Source organism: Belonocnema kinseyi, chromosome 8, assembly GCF_010883055.1.
Source record: "Belonocnema kinseyi isolate 2016_QV_RU_SX_M_011 chromosome 8, B_treatae_v1, whole genome shotgun sequence".
In the NCBI taxonomy this organism is placed as follows: domain Eukaryota; kingdom Metazoa; phylum Arthropoda; class Insecta; order Hymenoptera; family Cynipidae; genus Belonocnema; species Belonocnema kinseyi.
Genome location: NC_046664.1, coordinates 40,547,786 through 40,555,516, shown reverse-complemented (window position 1 = coordinate 40,555,516; position 7,731 = coordinate 40,547,786).

Here is a 7,731-nt window from a genome sequence, read left to right as displayed (position 1 = left end):
ACCGAGTTTTTGCGCCGATTCATAACCATGGATGAAACCTGGATCCACTACTGCACTCCTGAGTCAACGCAACAGGCAAAACAGTGGGTTCCACCGGGCCAACGTGCTCCGAAGCGTCCAAAAACGCAACAATGGGACTCGCTGTATCGACCTAAAAGGAGAGTATGTTGAAAAATAAAACCGACTTTGGCCAAAAAAACGTCTCCGTGTTTCATTTTTCAGGGACTTATCAGGCTGCCTAGTACCTTTCTTATTAAGTTTAACAAATTTCTATTTCTTTAAACAATTTTTATTTATTCAAGTAGTTTTCATTTGAAAACACTTAAAAAATATTATGAAATGGATCACATGAAATTATTTTTATGACTTTGTAGTGTATGAAAACAATATATTAACCATGTTAAAAATTTGTAAACAAACTGAATTTGCGATGATTTGTTATAATAAAAGTAACTTTAGCAGTTATTAATAGAAACTAACGATAAATTATCCAAATGTGCTGGAAATTTTTTAAATTTTCATATATAATTCTCGGGCAGGTTTGAGTTTTAAACCTGACGTCATTTTGCACATCATTAGTAATAAGTAGGCACTAATCCGTACCCCTTTTGTACCTATTTGTATTTTATACATATTGAATCATGGTATTTATTGAGTAAAATAAGCCTATTGAATTTTAAATTTAGAGCTTGATTACATTTCCAACAGTTTTAAACGAATATTTGCTTTTGGCGTAAAATCAAAAAGCTATTATAAGAAAGCTTCTGAAACCATTCTTATTCAGGTTTTTTCTGGAAACGTTCAATATGCAAAATACGTCCAAATTAAAAAAATAAATAAAGAGACAGCTCCAATTTGTTTGAATAACACAGGCCCACAAAAAAAGTTGTTTGCACGGGACAAGTGACAAGCCTACCCTTATGGATTTTGGGCCGCTGAATCCGAATATGGCCTTCAAATTTGCCCGACACGTCTTAGTTTTCTCCAAGATGCAGAAAATAGAAGAAAAACTAAAGATATGCTGGATATTATTTTGATAATACCAGTAAACGAAAGAATAAACGTACTGGTGTCATATTCTTATATGCTGGGACTCGCAAGGACCAAATTCATCCACAAAAATTCCCTAGTGTGCTTACCGTTTCTCCTAGCTAGGATGAATCTAGGAAAATTATAGGTATTGCGCATGTTATACTGACTTATGAAGCAAAAAATAAGAAAAGTGGTATTTCCTCTACCACTGAATCCAAATCTAGCCTCAGAATTTCTCGTCAACGTCTCAGTTTTCCCGTAGATGCAGAAAATTGGCAAAAACCTAAGGATATTCTGAACGTTATCTTGATATTACTAGTATACGCGAAAATGGACACATGGATCTTATATTCTTCAGTGTCGCGACTTATAGAGACTTAATTTGTACACAGAAATACTCTATTGTGCCGCCTGGTTCCCCTAGCTTAAGTAATTCGACGGAAATTTAAGATCTTCGTATTATATAGATTTTCACGAGGGAAAAAATGTCATATCCCTTGCAGATTTGCGTGATAAATTTAAAATCAAACCCTACATTTTTCGGGCTTGTAACATTTTCTCTTTAGATGCAATATGTAAAGAAAAGCCTAAGGAATTTATGATCACACAGGCCCACCAAAAAAAAGTTGCACGAGATATATGACTGATTTCGCACGTAAAACTGTAAATGATATTAGGTTTTTTTCCCCGTGTAAATCTATATAATCTGAGAAAGACCTTTAATCTCCGTAGAATAACTCAAGTTAGGGGAAATGGAAGGCACACTAAAGAGTTTCTTTGTACAAATTAAGCCTCTACCAGTCATTGCAGTTAACAATATAATATCTATCTGTCTTTTTTCGCGTATACTGGTATTATAAAAACAACGTGCAAATTATCCCTAGGGTTTTTATTATTTTCTGCATCTAGAGGGAAACTGAGATCTGCAAGATAAATTCGGAGGTCAGAATTTGATTCAGCGGCTCAAAATACATTACAGTAGCCTAGTCACTTGTCTCGTGCAGACAAATTTTTTGTATGGCCTTTGTGACCAGTGAATCCCTACGCTTTTCCCTACGTTTTGCATCTAGGAGAAAACTGAGACGTGTACGACAAATTCAAAGGCATATTTGGATTCAGTGGCTCAAAATCCAGAAGAGTAGTCTAGTCACTTGTCTCGTGCAGACAAATGTTTGGTGTGGCCTGTGTGATTAGAAAATTCCTAGGCTTTTCCCTACTTTTTGCATCTAGGGTAAAAATGATAGGCGTAGGACAAATTCTGAGACCATTTTCGGATTCAGCGGCTCAGCAATACATAAGGGCAGCCTAGTCACTTGTCTCGTGCTGACATCTTTTTTTTGTGGGCCTGTGTAATTTAAGGGTTTCGTTTCTGTTTTTACCGCATGCTCAACATAATCTATTATAATAATTCTTTTTAATAATTAAAAACATGAATTTATTCCATTAAAAATATAAGTATGAATTAGTTCAATTAGGTTCAGAAAGTAAATTGGTTACATATTTTCCAGTTTTTTGATAAATTATTAGAGCCACCATTTCGTTTAAAAAAAGGTAGATTTCAATTGTTCAATTCTCTTTCAAATTTCTTCCATTCTTAGTCAGGTTTTCTAAAAACGTCCAATTTTAGGCTGTCAGAAAAACCCACCCGTTCGGTAAAGATCATTCATATCAGATTATTTTTCAAGTTTTTGTACGCTTTATAAGAGTTGCCATTTTGTTTAAACGAATTTAGAGTCAACATCTAAAATTAGCTGTTGCAAATCCCCTGTGGAGTAATCTTTTTAAGGCCGACCATTTTGCGGGCACCTGAGCCTTACATTGAAGCCACCGATTTGTTTTTGGAAATTAGGATCTTAAAATCTGAACTTTACTGCCTGAAAAAAACCCGGAATAGAAAGTTTATTTTTGATCGGATCATTTTTCCAAATTTTTTGTTCGTCACATTGGCGACGCAATTTTGTTTCTTTGAAGGGCGATTTCGGATTTGAAATCACCTGTCTAACAAAACCATAAACACTACATTTAATTCTGATTAGATAACTTTTTAAAGTTTTTGGTCGGCCTATTAAAGCTGCTAATTTTTTATTATTTTTATTTGCACTACAAGTTTAAAACTAGATGCCCGAAAAACTCTACTGCAGTCAATTTTCATTTTAAAGAATTTAAAAATGTAGTAGTGAAGCCTCAAATAATCAAAAATGAAAATCTATGAAATTGAGAATATTTGATCAAGAACGATTTAAGTTGATCAACTGTTAAAAAAAATTACATTATTATTATTCATTTTACACGACGATTCTGATACGATTCAAAATTATACCATGTCAATAATTCAACGTTGAAAATGGAACCAATTGAATTCTGAAGCGTCACACGTTAAACAAATGTAAACTTTCGATTGAAAAATAATAAATAATTATTTATGTTTCAACGTAACTTGAAATGAATAAATTAATAATTAAACTTCTTTATTGGAGTTTACATTCTTTTCGAATATTATTTAGGCCTAAAATTTTCCTAGAATATTACCTTTATAACCATTTAATTTTAAAGTTTTAAATTTCTAAAACAAAACAAACAAAAAACTTTTTATTATTTAGCATAATTTTTCTGTTCCTTTAAAATAATTAGTTATATGTGAAATACTCAAAACTGAACAATTTGAAACTAAAATATTTGAAACAGAAAACTTTGAATTCTTTAAATTTCATGGTGCTTTTAAACATGAGACCATCTAATTTTAATTGTTGGGACATGAAAATTTTAAATGTTTAATATTCTTGATATTTGATATAAAATTTTCAGTTTACCAGCATTTATTTAAAAAAAATATTTGATACCTTCGAATTATTGAGCATTTGAGAGCTTTAATTTACTGTTTAGTTTTGATGGCTTTAGAAGAAAAAATGTTCAGCATTAAGAAGTCACAGTTTTTCATCTCAATGATGGTGAAAAATTTTAATCAACCGATGAGTTACCTACGACTTTTTTCCGAAACTAAAATGAGCACACCTATTGCCTGATTTTTCTCCATTTCAAGTAAGTCAGTGGTCAGAATCTTACTAGAACAGCTGGACTAGGATGTTCTAGTTTACGCTCTCTAGGGCATTATAAATATTTTCCATTATTTCTGCCTAGAAAAACTATATTTAAATTATATATCATAGTGGGCATTGTCATAATAGAGTGCAAATTGTCAATATTCGGATGCTGTATGAAACAAATATTAACAAAAACAATTCTCAAGAAAAAAATGTAAACATTTCAAATTATTTACTTAAAACTCTATATTCTTTCCAATCAGCACCCGATAAGAAATAGGAAGAACTCAGCGGATCCCTTTGAAATCCAGATTAAAATTGTTACATGGGCACTTTTTTCCAGTGTGTGGGGTGCCAAGTTATTATATTCTCACTTGGCGCTAAAAAATCCAGTTACGCTTCTGTCTGTAAATATTCTTTGGAACGGAAGTAAAAACAGAGTTTGCGTAAATGTAAATAATAATTGCTGCTATAATGAGATCACGGCTAGTATGTATACGAGCAACGCATACACCAGAGCTTTATTATAATTTATTATAATAATGTAATTCTGAATCCATAATACAATAAAATATATTAAATCATGGTATTGGCTATATTTAAAAATTATTTTTTCACAAAGCACATACTTTGAATCATTTAAAACATATGATATTATAATGCCACGTGTATTCCATCCTGCTGCGTAGTTATTTATTTCCAAAAAATGTTTCTTACTAATTGCTATAAAATTATTTGTTAGAAATTATTTGTCATTGTTTTGTATAAAGGCTACTTATATTTAGACTTCATCTATTTCATAAAAAGAAGAACTTTTACTGCAGACTTCGTTTTCTTTAAATCATTTGAAACATATGTTATTATAATACCACGTGCATTATACGAGTATGTTGCTGCGCAGTTATATATTACCAGCAAACGCGTCTCGGTAATTATTAGAAAACCATTTAATCTCATTATTCTTCATTAATTTTTATTACATGTAGTTAAATCTATACATCACCTTTTTCTTTGAAAATAAAAACTTTGACTGCAGGTTTCTTCTGCTTCTTTCAAATATAAACCTTTTCACTGAATCATTTGGAACATATGTTATCATAATGCCACGTATATTTCAACTTGTTGTGCAGTTTAGTGTATCCTGCAAGCATGTCATTCGAATTGATAAAAATTAATTTGTTATAAATTATTCATCACTTTTTATAAAAAAATTTAAATCCACACTTCTTTCTTTTCTGGGAAAAGAACAAACATTTTTGCAGACATATTTTTTTCTTTGAAAAAAAAAAACATTTTTCCAATTAGTTTGACCATAAGTTCTTTTAATTCTACGTGTATTTTCACTTGCGCATTTAAATTTAGATTTTTTCTTTTTATTCAAAAATAAAAATTTGTACCACAGACTTCGTTTTCTTTGAATCATTAAAAATATATGTTAATATAATGCCACGTCGATATAACAAGTATCTTGCTGCGCAGTTATATATTTCCGGCAAACAGTGTAACTGATTGTTATAAAATTTTTTGTTATACATTATTCCTCATCATTTTTTATAAAAAATATTTAAATTCAGACGCTTTCTTTAAAAAGATAAGCATTTACTGCAGGCTTCTTCTTTTCTTTAATTATTAAAAACGTATGTTATTATAATGGCACGTGTATTCTATCATGCTGCGCAGTTATGTATTTCCAGAAAACGTGTCTTAATATTTGTTACAAAACCATTTGTTGTAAACAATTCGCCATACATTTTTATTAAATCCATTTAAATCCAGACTTCATCTTTTTTTTTGTTTGAAAAGAAAAATCTTTACTGCAGGCTTGTCTTATTAATTGTTATAAAATCATTTGTTATAAATCGTTAAAAATCATTGTTTTAAAACTGTTTAAATCCACACTTCTTTCTTCTCTTGAAAAAGAACAACATTTTCTGCGGACTTTTTTTTCGTCGAAAAAAAGAAAAATTTCCTTGAATCAGTTAAAACATGCGTTATAATAATTCCACGTTTGTTTTTTATCATGCAACGTAATTATTTTTTACAGGAAAAGTGTCTTACTAATTTTTATAAATACATTTGTCCCAAAATATCTATCACTATTTTGTAGAATAAATATTTAAATCTAGACATCATCTTTTCTTTGAAAGACAAACCGTTTCTTTGAATCCTTTGGAACATAGGTTATTATAATGAAATAAATGTAGGTCTATCAAGCTAGCACCTCCACAAACGAAATTCCCAAATTTCTTTATGTTAGAATTTTCGGCTTTTTTTTGGGCTTTTTTTGGGCTGTGTCGCCGATTTTTGGGCTCCGCTACTTTTTGTGAAAATTCAAATTTTGAGTGGAGGTGCTGACTTGAATCAAGCCAGCACAAACAAGCAATTTCCAAAAACCACCCTTACAAAATATAAGACCACCCCCTATGTAAAAAATCAAATTCGGAAAAACAAAGAACACCAGAATTTTGGGCTTATTTTGGGCTCTAAAATGCATGAAAAAAATGAAAAACTACCCCTATTTTCAAAAAACCACCCCATGACAAAATATAAAATTTGCAAAATCCAAAATGCACTAGATTTTAGGCTCATTTTAAAGTTTCAAATGCACTTAACATTATATAAAAAAAAACCACCCCTGTGTAAAAAAACGTCAACCTATTAATAAAAACTTAAACCCTGGTGTTGGCATTATTGAACAGCCCAAAAATCAGAGACTCAATTTTAACCCTAAAATTTGAAAAATATCAGAGACTATAGTAACACTGTAATATTCCAAAAAAGATTGGTTTGCACAAAATTATGTTTGATTGTTAAAAAGGGACTGTTTTTTAACGTCAAGTGCTGGGGACCAAAAACCGGAGTAGGTATTTTTAAGAAGCCCGATAATCATAAACTCTACTGACACTGGAAAATTCTCAAAAATATTAATTTTTGAAAAAGTCATATATTCATGGTAGAGAAGGGTTGATTTTATGAGATAAGGGTTGAAGCCCAAAAATCGGAGTGGTTATTTGAAGGAGCCCAAAAATCAGAGACTACATTGACACTAGAAAATTCCCAAAAATATTATTTTTTGACAAAGTTATATATACGTTGTAGAGAAGGGTTGATTTTATACGTTAAGGTTTGATGCCCAAAAATCGAAGTGGATATTTTCGAGGAGCCCAAAAATCAGAGACTACATTAATACTAGAAAATTCTCAAAAATATTAGTTTTTGACAAAGTCATATGTACGTGGTAGAGAAGGGTTGATTTTATAAGTTAAGGGTTGAAGCCCCTAGTGTCAGTAGAGTCTCTTATTTTTGGGCTTCTCGAAAATACCCACTCTGATTTTAGTGCTTCAACCCTTAACGTATAAAATCAACCCTCCTCTACCACGTATATATGACTTTGTCAAAAAAAAATATTTTTGAGAATTTTCTTGTGTTAATTTAGTCTTTGATTTTTGGGTTTCTCGAAAATACCCACTCTGATTTTTGGGCTTAAACACTTAACGTAAAAAATCAACGCTTCTCTACCATGTATATATGACTTTGTCAAAAAATAATATTTTTGGGAATCTTCTAGTGTCAATGTTTTCTTTGATTTTTGGGCTCTTCGAAAATACCAACTCTGATTTTTGGGCTTCAACCCTTAGCGTATAAAATCAACCCTTCT